At 36.6% G+C, this 17,038-nt stretch overlaps 1 protein-coding gene across 1 annotated transcript in view; it reads right to left on the bottom strand.

Moving 5' to 3' along the window:
- The window catches only part of nrip1a (nuclear receptor interacting protein 1a), a 35,176-nt gene extending 19,125 nt beyond the window's left edge, over nucleotides 1-16,051 (bottom strand). The window contains exon 1 of the mRNA XM_082179429.1: nucleotides 15,812-16,051. The gene's annotated coding sequence lies outside the window, so the exon portion shown is untranslated. The remainder of the gene's footprint in view (nucleotides 1-15,811) is intronic.
- Nucleotides 16,052-17,038: the final 987 nt, after the last annotated feature.

Below are 17,038 nucleotides of genomic sequence, written 5' to 3'. Positions count from 1 at the left end.
CTACTCTAAGAGATGACAAGGGGGGGGAATGGAAGAATAAGAGTGCTTAAAAGGAGGTCAGATAGCTTTTGCACACTGATGTAGTGTTGAACGCCATCCATAACAGTCACATGCATGCCATATAATGCAATTACAAAAAGAATGCACATAAATTGTGCAGTGTATCCCTTTTCACCACAACTTTTTGGCCAAAAATGCCTAAAAATTTAATTTTTGGTTTGAAAGAAGTTGATCAAATACATCAAAACATTAATCAGATTGATTGGCATTACAAAAAATATATAAAAAAAAAATTTGAAAGTTAAGCTAAATTAAAAATAATTAATTAAAAAATAAAAATGTAAAAATCTTATTGCATCCAGAATTAAAAAATTCAGCCAAGAAATTAAATTAAAAAAAATTCACTAATTAAACACCATTTTACATAAATACAACTTGCCACCTCAATGCATGATTGAACTACTCCGAATGCTATTGCATTAACACTTCGTTGGATGTCCACCCTAGATAGGGTGGCTTTTTCTGGCAATTCAAAAACAGATACATGCAGAGCGTTTACAACGTGAACGATGACAGATTCTCAGAGGCCCGGGCCCTCTTCCGAGGAAGTAGAATTGACCCCCTCGGCAGATGAAACCCTACACCCTGCCAATCGTGGCCCCACTGGTACCCAGCTGTTCTTGTCCTGCACTTGGGTGTGCTTTAGCCTGCATAGAGCGGTTTTTAGTTTAACCTCAGGAGGGTGATCAGGAGGGGACGGAATTCAACGTTGTTCATCATCCCGGCCTGGTATGGCTGAAAACATGTTGCCAGATATCTTATCTGGAAATACAACACATGCAGGTTGCACTGCAGAGCTAAGTTTACACAAGTCAGTGGAATGCTAGGACACATTTGCCTTTCACAACACTCAAGTGCAGGTATATACCGTGACAAGAAGAAAGAAATGTAGCTCGTTACTGTTGAAATTGGCGAACACATGGGCGAGAATGCTTGTTCTTGCCAGTAATACTCTGTAGGGATAGGGATATCTTGAGTATCCATTTCTTATAAGGCAATATATGCTGAACAACTGCCAGGGGTCCTGATAAGGACCGAGATGAGGTGACCCTGAGATCAGAGGTTACGTTCATGGGCAAAATGGAAAGGCTGATTAGTTAGTCTGTCTTCCCCTTTAAGACAAAGGTCAACAGCACGGGCCATAAGAGGTGATCCAGAGAGCTGGGTGACATATATCTTAAATAAGCAGTAAAGAAATTGAATAGAAAAATAAATAAACAAAAAAATTAAATTAAATTAAGGCAATTGACAAAATAAGTTATATTGCATGTACATTATTTTATGCCTTTTCTCTGAATAAAGAAAATAACTAAATTAATTTTAATTAAATTTTAATTAAAAAAAAGTAAGCTTTTTTATGTTGCTGAAGTTTACACATTCTCATACTTGCTCTTTAGGAAACCTTAAGGTCATGGTTCAATAACAAAGATCGACTATTTCTGACTGTCAAAATGCCAGCAGACACAGCTACAGTGAGTTGTTCAAAATCTTTCTTTTTAATAAACTTTGTGTACACAAACAAAATGTTCTCAATGCTGTGTAGAGCCTCTGGTGATACTTCAAGCAAAGTTTCATGTTGTGTCGAGCCTTCTTAGTGTTTTAAAAATAGCGATTTTTGATGCTATCATAGAAGTGCCCCAAGCACTCCCATTCAAAAGGCAATTTGACCGAAAACGAAAATACGGTCAAACTTAAAAGTGGCGTTTCCATTCTAAATATGCTTTTAAACGAAAGTTTGCCTCGGGTAGATTAACAAACCTAGGTTGCATTTTGGTGAGAGTTACCCTTTAAGAAACCAAAATTTTAAATAATAAATATAACTAAATGTACTGAAGATAAATTCAAACTAAATATGTGTTATAGAATAAAGTGATACATGTCACAGATTTATCCAATTATTTAAAAAGGATATAAAGCACTTGGACACAAAAATATGCAGGTCATGTCTTTGACCCTCATATGAAAAGCATTTTAAAATCATTACAAAATCATAATTTGCATTGCTTGCAAATATATAAAGAATATTAAATATATCTTCCAGCCGTAGTGATTTATGTACAAATGTTTCATAGAGAGAGTACTGAATCAATACTATATTTGTAATAACCTTTCAGATCAAAGTAATTCTATTTCCACAAGACTCCGAACTCCATCCCAAGCCCTTTAAACTTATTTCACAGGGACTCTTGCTTTGTGCTGGAGGAAATAGGTCACACAGTCTTCCACTTTTTTACTGGACAAAAGAAAAGTTCAGCTGAGTTTTATCACATAACTCAGCAGAGACCACCTTCATTAACCCCAGCGAAGAGAGATCAAGCTCTCATATTGCCAGATGTGCTTCGGAGCCCTTATCAGCCAGCATGTATGTGAGACAGGCTGATCTTAATTAAATACTGCTCCTATCCAAAGGCTATGCAGCACACTCGTTTTTTACTCCCTTCACTGCTGCCTTTTCCCATTCAGGGAGGAGATTATTTCAGCGGCTAATGGCGGAGGACTCTAAAAATCCCTTGCCTTATTAAGTAACATATTGTGCCTCATGCTATCTTAAGCAAATGGTTTCGCTGGAACTCACTAGAATTCAAAGCTGAGACCTAACACCACGGCTTTGGTCGTGACAGGCTGCCTCATTTTGGAGCCACGTTTACTCACTTGTTAGGTCGCAAATCCTAGTTGTCACGATTCTCAGTTTTAACTCATCAATATCACCAGTCACCTGCATGTTAATGTTTTCCTTTTTAATGCATGTTAAAATCTTGTGTAAATAGTAAGGCTGTGAATTTGACATTAATTTAGTGCATCTCATTTTTTTAAGTAATGAAAATCTGTACATTTTCTGTTCACAGGACACGTTCTTGCACAGATAGCTGGACGGATTGCAGTAGAATGTAACAGAAGCCATAAGATGCTTTTTTTAACTAAACTACTTTAAGTTTAACTACTTTCAACTTCAACATCTTAAATGCAACTATATGTCATGAGATGCTGACAAACAACAACAGACAGTACTTTACATAGACCAAATACAACAAACGTGTCTAGTGTAAACAGCTCAAGTCTACCACAGACAGAATGACAAAATCACTTGCAAAATATTACTGAACTGTAGACAGTGATTGGTTTATGTTCACTGATATGGAAATAGAACAAACAATATTGTCTTCGAGCACACTGTGTAATATCTGTGTTATTAAATTATCTTGACTTTTTTTTTAGCATATATTGAAATATGTGCTATATACACAGTATATAGTTTTCACTAAAATACTACGTTAACTATTAGCCACCAAAAAAAAAAAAAAAAAAAAGAGATCAACAATTAATTCATTTTGGTTTTATGGTTATAATAACTGTGGAATTTGAGTAAACTGTGGTACATTTTTCATTGGTACTCCATTTTTCCAATATAGTCTGGCCCGACAGAGTTCAATGTAAATAACAAGCTAGTGTAAAAATAGATTTTTTTTTTTTTGTGCTCTGGAAAAGGTTGGCCTACAGTGTGTGTTTTGTGTCTTTCACATACCTTCCAGCCTGCAAACTGCCTGTCTAACCCTCGCCCGACCTTCAGCCGAAAGAGAGGCAAACATGGTTGACCTGCCACTAAACTTTCCCCGGCTGGATGATAAGCACTTGTTTAATTATATTCATCTACATGGATCTGACATTGTTCCAGGATGATGTCAGAGCTCAGCAAGGTTAGCGGGAGCTGAAAGTGGATGGGAATGTTAAAGCCACCCACTGCAGCACTTTGCAGGCAGCAACTTTATTTTCTGCTTTGTTCCACAAGCTCAGAGGGCAGCTTCACTATCCGCTGTTACCGAGGTCATACAAGGGCATCTGCCGAATACAGGCAAACCAGTTGGGAACCGTGTGGAAGATGGTGTTAGAGAAATAAATGTCACTCAAACGAGAAATAAGACAGCTCTGCGTGCTAATAGTTTGTTGGAAGCTAGCCCACAATATAATTTTTGAACAAATTAACTTAATTTTGGTTTTATACACTATAAAGGCCCGATATACTCACAGCAAAGTTATTTTTCGTTCTTTTCTTAGGGGTAAAAGTACGTTTGAAAGACCTGAGCAGCGGTATACAATTAACCAACATCCCAATGGCGCCTACACTGCCGCGAGCAGCGTTTAGATGAATATGTAACAATGAGCTGCGCACTTTCATTTCAATAAATAAATAACCACACGGCAAAAATGAAAGCGGTGACAAAACAGCCGTTAAGAAAGCATCCGATAGGGATGTGGATATGTTTGCATGAGTGCTTTAATTCGGAACTCCAATAGTCACATCATGTTTATGTACTTTTTACAATAGAAGCAGCATTACAGTATTAAACAAAACAAAAAAAGAGTGTGTAAGTGTAGGTTTCAACTAAAATTACAACTTTAATTTCTACTGTAAAGCAGCTCTCCAGTGTGTTCACGTTTTTACTCGCGGACATCTGACCTCAACGGACTGAACAGAAGAAATTAGACAGACCACACCTACCCATTACGCAATCACTACAGACCAATGATAGTTCAAAGGTGTTTACCAGCCAGAGGACATTTTTCTGACTTTTGCAAGCTGTTTCAAACTCCCAAAACAAACTTAATTTTGGCCTGATTTTGTTCAAAATGAAGCCACACCAGTTAGTTCTTCGATTTCGTATATCGGGGACTGTATCGTTTTCAGTGTTGTTACTTTCAAGCTTCACATTTGTTAAAAATTTCTAAATTTGAGTGATCGCTATCACATTTTAAGGAACTATATTTTTCAAATAACACGTCAGATATCTTTTTTTTACCCTAAATGAGTGGTGTTGGCATCTACATGGATGACATGCGAATGTTTTCATGACAACAGCAGATCTTGTGAAGTGATCACTCAAAGGCAGGTCAATTCCCTTTGATAGATAGGTTTACGTGTGTGCACCTCAGGAGGGGAAGAGTACGCAGGGCTGCTATAAAACATCTTTAATGGCTGAACCCGGTGCTGCTCCAGTCTTCATCTCATTTACAGGCAACTTGGATGTTTTATCACCTTCAGCTCTCCTTGCTGGCCTCGCCACCCACACGAACCGAACGGGCGAATGGTGGATGAGCAGACCCGAGCGCCAATTATATCATTGCCCTTATTTACGCCATTCAAATGTTTTCAGGTCAGCTCTAATCTCCTCCTAATCAGCGAGGTCAAACCACAAAAAAGATCATATCTTTTCAAAAAACAGGCCAGCTAAATCAGAGACGTCTAGCTATGAATGTCAGACAAACCACAGTTACATAAACAACAAAATGACACATAAAAGCTGAAAATTGTCAGCCTGCTGTGCATAAAATGGAGGTTAACTGAAGCATATGTGAAATTGTGTCACTGCAGTTGACCGGAGTTGAGGTCTGTGTAGAACAGGGTCACATCAACGTGCATCAAAAGGGTATTAAGGTCGTAACTGTCGTTTTAGATTATCACAAATCCCCTTAGATTCACTTTGAAAACAGATCGATTTGCCTGTAAGTGGACTCCTAATACGAGTTATACTATCTTATGTAACACATACTGTAATAGTGAGATCACTGGACTAGAACCTAGTCATTTGTGTGACAAAATGTAGATGTTTACACGTACAAAAAGAAACTACTACGTTCAGATTAAAACAATAAGGTTCTGCTATCAGCAAGATTTAACAATCCAACAAGTGGCCTCCATTTTATTCACTTTGGCCCAAATAATTCTACCCTAGCGAAGCAGTTCTGATTCTGTGTTCTAGTTCCTTTCTGCTGATGCCACAAATGAACACAGTACAGCAAAGAAAATTACCATGAGGACGGTGGTAAGAACAATCACATCAGTCTGCCCTTGCACTGATAAAAATGATTTTGTGGTGAAGTAAATACTACAGAAAAAAAAACATGTAATTTACATTAAAAAGTTAGTTCAGGCAATAATTAAAAAAACTAAGTAAATTCTATATTAGTACTCAATTCAAGCATGTAGAAATTAAAGCGTAAATATCAAAGTTATAAAATTACGTAAAATGACTCAACTTTTCTGATACTGGTGTTCCCATCATGCACTGGGCCTTGAATAATGAGGTTGATTTTTCACTGTTTTATTACTGCTTTTGTTGTTAGGATTAGTAACTTGCCATTTTGTGACATTTGGAGTTCATTTTCTACTCAAAATGACACATTCAAACAAAAATTAACCAGCAAATGTTATTGTCTACCAAGTATTGAGGTCTCTGTGTTCAGGTGCTGCATTACTTCTTATATGTAGAAATGGTGTCTCACACAATATCTATTGTATTAGATGTTTCTAAGTAAAGCATATAAAAGTGTAGTTTAATTCAATGTTATATTGTTTGAGTGAAATTTATTGCAAAGGAAACTTCAACTAAATAGATAGTTAACTTAAGTAAAAATTAAGTCAATTTAACTTTTTTTCAGTGGGGAAAAAAGGACCAAATCCATCCTTTTAAAAGCATTTTTAATGGTGGGTTTTAGAAAATCCTCTTTCCGAAATAACATTTTAGGGCAACACTTTTGTAGTGGGATACATCATAAAACACATTTAGATCATATTAATTTGTCTTGGGGCAAGGGCATTAAAATAGCCAGCCTCTCATCATGCAGTGAGGACTTGTCTGCCCAATATTCAGCTTATTTAACCACCAGAATGAGCTTTTTGATTGCTGATTTATAATTTTTACATTTGGTCATCCCAACCATGAATATGTATAAATTCTTCTAAGAAATCCAATGATATACATTAATAAAATTTGTGAAAATGTCCAAATTAGCCCATGTGAATGATTAAACAAAATATGTTTATTTCACACACAAAATAATGATGAGGTCAGTAGATTATCAAAAAAGAAATGACTATATATATATAAAATAAATTGACAATAATAATGATAATTAATTATTTACATATATTTATAATTATGCATTATTATGTTTTTGAAAGTCAGCAAGACTGCATTTATTTGATCAAAAATGCAGTAAAAACAGTAATATTGTGAAATAATTCTACAATTTAAAATAAGTGCTTATTCTATTTGAATATTTTGAAATGCAATTTATTCCTGTGATGACAACACTAAATTTGCAGAAGCTATTACGCAGTCTTCAATGTCAATTAATAAAAATTCTTCCTTTGTAAAATAAAAAGTAAATGCATCCAAAAAATCATCTGCACCCCAAACTTTCGAATGGATGTGTATGTATATTACCCAGCCCAAATGAAAATAGATCACTTTCACCACACTTCATCTTAAATTGCATAACACCTTGACCTTACTTGAGGCTGTTACCTTCCACAAATAAACAAATCATGTGTTCAGGTCATCTGACACAGAGCTTTCTTCCCGGAGCCTTGTTTTCACCTCAGTTCCAGAGAGATCATTGTTCACAATTAACTCAAATCACTGGTCGAGGGAAGATCATGTGTCCTGACCTGACAAAACGGCTTATTAAACCGTGCTTGACCTTGGTGTGACTCCTAAAGTGGATGTCAACCTTGAACCGCGAATGACATACTAGCAACAAACAGCCTTGATCCTCTCAACAGAGCAAGCTGGATCAGATTTCGGCCCCCATTATTGAAGATGCCCACTAAAAATACAAGAACGAACAGTAAAGTGCTGTTCCGAAGCGGTCTGGGTGATAATTATCTCAGCCTGGTGGGAAACAATCTGGCCCTCTGGGTCAGGTCTAAGGCCGTGCGCAAAGGTGACGATAGCGTCATCCTAAACGGTTTGACCAAGACATGTCCGCCCCTTCAAGGTCTTGGAAAGCTGCTCTCTTTAGTATGCGACTATGCGCTACTTGGGGGAAGGGTAATGTTCTGATTTACTGATGACTATCAAATGGAAAAACAGCTGCCTCTTTGTGATGAATGAGGTGACACTTTTTGTTCAAAGCGCAAAGGTGGCAATAAATCCATTAAACAAAACAAAAAAAGCACACATGACCACAACAAAAAGACTACATCCCTCACCTCAAAAGCATCAATAATTAACATATCAAAGCGGCATGTTGAAAACACAGAACTGTAATGTTTACCCAGCTGTCCCTGGTGCTTCTGTCTCTTCAACGCCGCAGATTCCTTCCACAGTCTAAACACGGAGGGCAACCAGACTACTCCCAAAAAAATGTGCCATGAGCTGAACTCAACAAAACCGCATCCCCCGGGTAACGGCATGAACTACACACCCAAAATGTGTTGTGAAGGGGTGCCTGCTGTTGCTCGGTAACAGATTAGTCCAGTTTATGCTTTGGTGGGGTGGATCTGCTGCCCATTACCACTCGCTCTCTGCCAAATCATGGCCAGAGGACTTTCCAGACACTCACGCTAAATAGCCCTTGACCATGAACTCTCTGACTGTTCAAACATTTTCAGAAACCTTGAACACATCTCTGTGATGCCAATACAACCCCAGAGCTTGTCTGTAACATCTTACAGCAACAATCTATCTTTTGGTTTCAGCCACCTTTAGAAAAAACTGAGCATACAAGAAAATATTAAATGTATTTAAAGAACATATTGTTTGGCTGATTGGCTGAACATGGTGTTCCCTCTTATTCTCAGTGCCTTTGGCATTAAGAGGTTCATTTACTAGCTGTAGAGACCCATTTGATAGAGTAACTATTAAGAAATAAAGAATTCCATTAAAGGTCTCCATACTCTGTGCCGAAGGCTCAAAGTTATCAAAGTAACAGTATATATCAGATAATATATCTACATAAAATTAAAAAAATATCGTCGCTATTGGGCGTAAACCTTGTATTTACATATTATAATTTTTTCAGTTACTATAAATCAGTTACTTCTATTTTTACTCGGTTACTTAAAAGTGTCTTAGTCTAGCATTTGTTATCGAGTCATTCCCAATACTGCCTGAATAGTGTTTTTTTTTTAACTTTATTTATTGGCGCCTCTGTGTGTGTATAACTATATAAAATATATAAGTTCTGTCATGAATCAGATAGGTCCTTAACTCAGTTGTTAAGTGATCCCATTGTTATTTACATAGCGCATCTGATTGGTTACTGTGGCATCAGCAGCCAATGAGCTTGCTGCTCAGCATTCAAATACTTGGCATTGTTTGCAGCCCGCCTCAGAAACTCTCCACCTTCCCCAGCTCCACCTGTATAGAGCTGCTACGGGTTTTTTTTCATGTATGTGCAGTAGCAGCATGTCTGTGAATGTATTGGCAGTAGCAAGTCTCTGTACTTGCTCTGCAGCAGCAATAATCAAAAACAGCAGCAGCAGCAGCGTAGCAGATCTATTCCGCCAAGACCATTAAATAAAGTACATAAGCACATACAGCCAGATAAAAAAAATTATTGCAGTATAAACACTACAGAAAAATATCTACCAGTTGACATATTTCCACGGTGGCAAAAAATATATCAAACCACCCGCTGTAATCCAAACTCTAAAAAGCCCAACATAGAGCAGACAGTAATACCAAGCGTTTGTATTCAAAGTGGTGGCACAATAATCTTTTCTCACCATATGTTATAGATTACCTGGTAATGAATTCTGTTTAATTAACTCTTAAGAAACACCTCGAAGGTCTAAGTTCAAGCTGTGCATTATTTTCTTGATCTGCTCGGCATAGAGCCGTCTTTGTCTCGGCAGGCAACCATTGGATTAGATTTTCCTGACAACATCTAGCAAGCATGACCTCATATCTTATCGAACTGGGTAGCACAAAAAAGCAGCTGGTGAAATCACTCATGTTGTAATGCCACCACAGAGCTCCTTGAAAAGAATTTACTTTCACAATACCTGGCAGAAACCAGTCTCAAACACATAGACAATGCCACAAGTCTGATCACCTAAAATGTGGATACGGTGATTCTTGCACCTAACCACGTTTCATGTGCCTCTCAATGTGACAATAAATCCATTACCTCTGCCTCACATCCATTGCACATGCTGCTCTCCTCTCTTGCAATATATCAATCTTCTCAGTCATTCATAAATTCTAAAAATCCCCTTTTAGTTAATTGCTGAACCAATTTAATTCCGAAGAGCAAGTCGTAATGAAGTAGGGATACATCCACCGACTCCCTCTGACAACGCCACTCTTTTTGCGCTTGATGGTGTGAGTGGATGAACAGTGAAAGATGCTTGCATTAAAGCCATATAATTATGTGTGGGTGAAGCACTCCATGGCTCGGCTTATTGTAGCAGACACAATGCCCTTGCCTGAGCTCTGTAGGCTCCAGAAAGGACAGGCGGCTAAGAAGTTGTGAAGGACAATCCCCCCTAATAGGACAGCACTGCGGCGGCCTTGGACTCTGAATTCTCTGCTCGACGGGGGACATACATCAATCCGTCAGCCCAGCCACAGACAGCCCTGTAACCTTCAAAAGTCTCAGGATCGGTGAGGAATGATTGGCATTCGAGTGAGCCACTTTTCTCAGTGGGATTTGCTTCATATAACCCAGAGTGGTTAAATTAAGACACCATTGAATAACAGTCTTAAGTCCAATTTAACTATTGCCCCTACTGCGTCCTCTCAAGCCTTCAATTATGCTGATCCTGCCACATGGTGACCTACGAAAACCTTTATCCCTACAGCCATTAAAGCTGTCTAGAGACATAGACGCAGTTAGAAATGATCGGCTCACCCCGACGTCCTTGTTCAAAACTGAGCTAGAACGTAATGGCTACAGTACAGAGCTAAAATGTAGTGGTTTTGGTGAATATTTCTGGGAAATATTTGCAGAATCAGCCAATATCCAAAGAAACTAAAAGACTGGTTTGAAAGTTTCAAAGGTCACTATGACATTTACTGTAGTAAGTTATAAGCACCCCCAGAAAGAATCTGCAGACAATTTTCACATGCTGTGATATGGCTTTAAATATGTGAAGTGAAATGGATTATCGAAAAAGAAAAAATGTTGGGAGGTGACTTGGTTCTATGCATGGGTTGTTGATTTGATTTTGAGATGTGGGCATTGCACTGAAAAATGAATGCGAACGAGCATTTAGTAAAAAGATAGGTTGAATTTTCTTTACATGCAAACTTTAAAAACAGCATTTTGCCACTTATTAAATAACTATATTAAAAAATTGTGAGTGGTCAGGTCAGATTGAAGACTTTATTTAAAAAAAAAATTTTAAATAAAAAATTGTTTCAACCACAGATGATGATAATGAGGCCAAAATTCTGTAGTGCACCTTTAGAAGAAATGGTGACCAGTCACAGCACCTAAAATAAATATACACAATCACACTCTCTTATTCATAATTTTTTACCTCAAATCTTGATGTTGAGTAAGAAAAAAACTTTCATGGGCATGTTATTTATCAACTACCCATAAATGTCAGAAAATGAGACCCAAAAATGTTATACATAAGGCATGTGTAGAATTTTATGAATGACTGGCATTCCAATTCTACTGAAATCTGTGGAACTTTCTGTGGGCACATATTCCATGTGGGCTTGGTTATAAAATTTCATAGGAATCTGTAAATAAAAAAGTAGATTATGGACTGAGATATTATATAAACGGATAAAAAAATAATAATCCAAAAAAACCTTCACAAACAGCGTTGGCTACCAACCCGTTAAGTTTGGCTTCTGATTTCTGAGAGTCTATGCATGTGAAGTTAAGGATAGTTGCACATGTGCCATAAATCGCATACCTAATATTGGCTTACTCTATAAAAACATCACTGATACACATCGCTTGCCTCGGGCTGACATTTCTATTCTACAGATGGAAAAATCATTTCTGTGGTGTACTGCTGATAGATGAGCTGGCACACGGAGACATGATTTAAGATGCTTCTTTCCTTTTGCCCTCCACTTTTGCTTACGCCATTAGTTTAATACGGGACTCTTTGCTTGCATTTGTCTTTTTTTTTTTACCACCGCCCTCCTCATGGACCACAACACAAGCCAATTTAAGAGGCACTGTAAATGTATTTTCTTAAAAGCTGGTGCGCTGCTGCGATCGCATTGATTCCTGATGTTTACAAGATCACGTTCAGCCGGTTGTCTCTTCAACAAGCCGTTGCTTGCATGCATACCTCTCTTCCTGATTTATCTGACCCTGATCTCACAGTGGGCCGGCTGTAATTTTTTTCTCGCAAACTATGAATAATGTACTTCAATCTCCATTATGGTCAATCAATTATGGGTTATGATTGAGGGGCGTGGTGACCTCCTGTCTGGTAGATGATCCTGCCATTATCTCATGAACAATGAACCCCTTCCAGCCATCCATACGCGTGTACACACACACACACACACAAACCATTTCACTTCATCCCTCCATTTCCTCATCCTGGCTTTCTTTCCACATGATCAGATGGCATTTACTGTTCCGCCCTGTGCAAAACGACAGGAGTATTTCTGTCTCTCTATGCCAACTGCATACTCTGTCAAAGCCCAGTTACCCGAGCTTCGAAATTCAATTTGTAATATGATGAACTGACATCATAATATTATTCAGAACAACAAAAAAGCAAAGCAAGAGTTGCCAAACATCTCTGTAGGACTGTGAGCATCATTTATGAATCCAACCAAATACAGAAGAAAACCACAGGCACTTCTATGCATAATCAAAAACATTCACTTTTAGATATCCATATATTTTGACTAGTGTATGTCCATGACTATAACTGTCTAATTATGGATTCATTAACAGGAATGTTGAAGAAATAGTTCACATAAATTAAAATTTGATCATCATTTACTCACTCTTAAATCTCCAATCATTCCAAACCTGTATGACTTTTTCTTCTGTGAACACAAAAGAAGGAGGGCTGGGTATCGACACAAATAGATTTCAATTCACAAGCTTCTGATTCGATTAGATAGGATTATTTTGGATATATCAGGTATAGTACATAGCACATTTTCTCAAAGAATAAAAATCTCTCAACTAATGATGTAAACTTTGGTACTACATTACTATAATATTGAAGGTTAAAATTAAGTGATTTGTATACAAACACTTAAATTACACACAAGGAAGTTTTTATAATAATAAAGTTAAAATACTAACTTAATAATTACCTAATTATGTTTCTACTCCAATTGATTTTTGGAAATATAAACATTTAAATGATGGCTTTCTTAAAAACTTGACATATTTATTTAAATATTGAAGAACAGTAAAAAGTATAATGAATATGTAATATGATGCATATATTTAGCTAAATGTTCCTCTCTATAGATCATTTATGTTTATGGTCAATGAATGGCTTTTCTGAGGTAAATGTAACATTACGTGACTGTTTACAGGCTATTTTATTGACGTCTTTCTGCAGTTCAAACACTGATTGAGCGATTACATGAGACATAAGGATTTCGGTAAGTATTTTTTAAAATACCTTCTAATGTTCATTCATGTTTATTCCATGCTGTAACTAGTAGTAAAGCAAAAGAGATGATTAGTTCATGTGCGTTTCGCGCTGCTGCTTGTTCTGAGGCGTCACAGCGATCAGTCACACCACATTATAAAAAATTAATAAAATTGACAGAATTTGAAAAACTTATTTTCATATCAAAAGTAACAAAGCATATAGTGATTTTTTGGATGGGAGGCACTACAATTCCATTCATTCATCAACTGAAAACAGCATAGACTAAAATATAGATTTTTTGGGATTTAAGAATCGAAATCAGTTCATATAAATGAGAATCGATTAGAATCGAGAAATCTATATTTTTTTACCCAGCCCTAAACATTTATAATGTATTTGTTTTCCATACAATGAAAGAAATGGGGTCAAGAACAACATGGGATATCATGCCACTGACTCATATGGGGAAAAAAAAATATTTTGTGTTCCACAGAAAAAAGGAGTCATAAAAGTTTGGAACAAAACGATGGTAAATAAATGTTGGAATTTTTTATCTGTGGGTGTACTATCCCTTTTAATAATAAGAAATGCTACATGAAGTCATTCATTTACAAATATGGAAAACATGAGTTGAAACTGAGTCCACAAATATTACTATTAACTGGCTGTTATCACTATCCTAGATATCCACTTCTTTTAATCTAGACTTCAGTGACAAGACTGTTTACAAAAGCTTACTTCACAGCTCTTTCAGAAGAAAGACTAAGAGCTTTCATTTTAAACAGAACCACATTATAAACAAATTACGCTTTAACATAATGTGAGTGGGTAGTCAGGTTTTTGGGTTACATGTAATTGTGATCTTAAGCAAGCTGTTCCTCCTAACATTTGGGACTTTTTTAAACCAGAACAAACTGTGTAAAGTCTGATGTAAGAAGAGAACCAACTCAGTGGTTTTTATTTAGTCATGCTCAATACAAAAATAAAAATCAACACAACTGCCCACATACAGAGCTTCTGTGCACATTCTGTGCTTAAAAAAAGAGACAGTGTCATTACAGTACATTATTCAGTGCAGCTGTGCTAATGACACAACACCATGCTCATTCAGTACTGTCTAATGTCATAAGGTATATTTATCCTAAAAAACCTATGAGTCAACCCACTGAACATTATATACTTCAGGTCCTGTTGTTATCCACAGCTCCACACTGGATTGAGAAATGCAACAAAAGCCAGAGGCATGAATATATAATAAATAAAGGTGCACTCAGTAACATCATACTGACGCCTACTGGCCTGGAGGCATGTAGTATGTTTACTAACTGCTGCCACTATGCACCAAATCTGTTTATCTTTTTTTCTGTCTCATTAACTACACGAATACATATAATGCATAATAACGCAACTGACAGACTGTTTCGATTTCTCTCTGAAAAAGGGCATATTATAGTGTTTTTATTTTAATGCATATGCTTGTAAACCACCTACATTTTAAAAGTGTAATATAATGTAAACAGATTTTAATAGTACACAATTGCACAAATTGATCAATTGCATGAGCCAGTTGGTCATGTGATATCAACATGTCTGCGTGCATAAGGGGGCGACCACCTCCACATAGAATAAAAATAAAGACTGCTGGAGTCTCAAATTAGTGTACATAATTGCTATTTTTCAAAAGTGCCCTTTACTTTGTAAAACTTCCCAACATGTTCAAAATTTGTAAAACTAGGCTACACACATGATCAAAAAAAATTAATATGTTAATAATTTGATCATCTTTTTACAAGACCCATACTACTGTCTGCAACATGAGAACTCCAAACAATATTGTTTTTAGGAAGCATAAACACTGAATTTCAGGATAAAGATTTATAGCATGCGCCATGCGAGATAATTTCTTGTTTCTCGCACGTTAAAGATTTCACACAAGAACTTGAAGAGTCTCAGATAGACTAAACATAAACTAAGAGGTAAGCATGGAGCTAAAATCATCCTCTTATCACAACCACAGTAACGATCTATCTAGTGCTTTAACTGAGCTCGGCTACTATTAGCACAACAACACTCTTTTATATCACATTTCACGTGCTTGCCGGTACACCCTCTATCTATAAATGTACATGTGTAACTTATATTATGATATAGGGTGCGTATAGTCCTTGTCGCTTTCATGTAATCGTTGGATCACATGCATTTGTTAAAACAACCGCACACATTATACGTTCATGCCTGCATGTAAACATTCAATGAAATAAATGAAGACTCAAAATGGAAACGTCAGCTTCCACCACCCTATATATCCTCTGCTTACATATACGCACAAGCCATTAAAATACACAGCGGATTCTGGATTTGCTGCTAATGCATTGGTGAACAAACGAATAAATAAACCAGAAATTTTATTTTCACACCAAGCCTTACCTGTTCGGATGAAGAGAATCCAGTTGAAAATTATGCTGCATTTAGGGTGGCGCGCATATGATATTTCTCTCTACGAACAATTCAGATATATGAAAACGGAAAGATGACTGGGGCTGACAGCGTCTATTCCCCACATGCGCGGTTTTCTTCTGCTCTTGAGTCCTGCAGTCAGTCGCTTGACTGAATTGTTTATTCAAGGTATCCCCGGCACTCTGCAATGCCATGTTCACTCCTCCTACCCTCCTCATGGACGCTAGTGAGATCCGATTCGAGAGCGAATCGTTCTTGTAAAGATTCAGTCGAACCGATTCGCAAAGAGTGAGTACATTTATAAACAATAAATAAATACACTATAGTAAACACAGACAGTTCCACCAAAACTCCAATTACAACAAAAATTTCCATTAACAATATAATAAATTATATCAGGGTCGCTATAGTTTTTTAAGGAAAGCAAAACCAGCCATGGCAAACTAAAAAAACAGACTGAAAAAGCTATAAACAAACTTAAAAAAAAACTTTTAAAAAAACATGTTTTCCATGTGATCACCGTGGGAAAATATGTGGGGTAGGTGACATGTTAACACACTAAACATGTGATACATAAAATATTATTAATCATAAATTTGGCTATACCCGTATTTAACTGTATTTTACAATAATAACAAAACAAAGAAGTGTAAAATTACTTCTGAGTAGACTTTTTAGTAATGATTCAGATGAATCATTGAATCGTTTAAACGGCTTAGTAAAACGAATCACCCGAGCGAATCGAATCGTTAAGATGAATCGGATTTCCCAATGCTGATGGACGCCACCCTTAAAGCCACAGCTTAAATATCTGTCCTCTTCCTAACCCCGGGCTTTAAATCAGTTCATGACTTGCATGATCAAATGTAACCAGCACAGGGGAGGTGCACACATGACTCTCAGATTGAAGCACAATCGCATAAAGTTATCTATCTATCTATCTATCTATCTATCTATCTATCTATCTATCTATCTATCTATCTATCTATCTATCTATCTATCTATCTATAGCTATCTATCTATCTATCTATCTATCTATCTATAGCTATCTATCTATCTATCTATCTATCTTAATTTCTTCATACATTTTATTGGTAATGTTATTATAATAAGAAATATAGTTTAAAATCTAATTTTGTTTGCTAGTAAAAATGAAAGCAAAAACATTAAACTTTAAAAATCGACTTGCCAGTAGTT

This window comes from Leuciscus leuciscus, assembly GCF_965113295.1.
Source record: "Leuciscus leuciscus genome assembly, chromosome: 9".
In the NCBI taxonomy this organism is placed as follows: domain Eukaryota; kingdom Metazoa; phylum Chordata; class Actinopteri; order Cypriniformes; family Leuciscidae; genus Leuciscus; species Leuciscus leuciscus.
The sequence above is the reverse complement of the archived record's forward strand: the minus strand, read 5'-3'. Positions and strand labels throughout refer to the sequence as shown.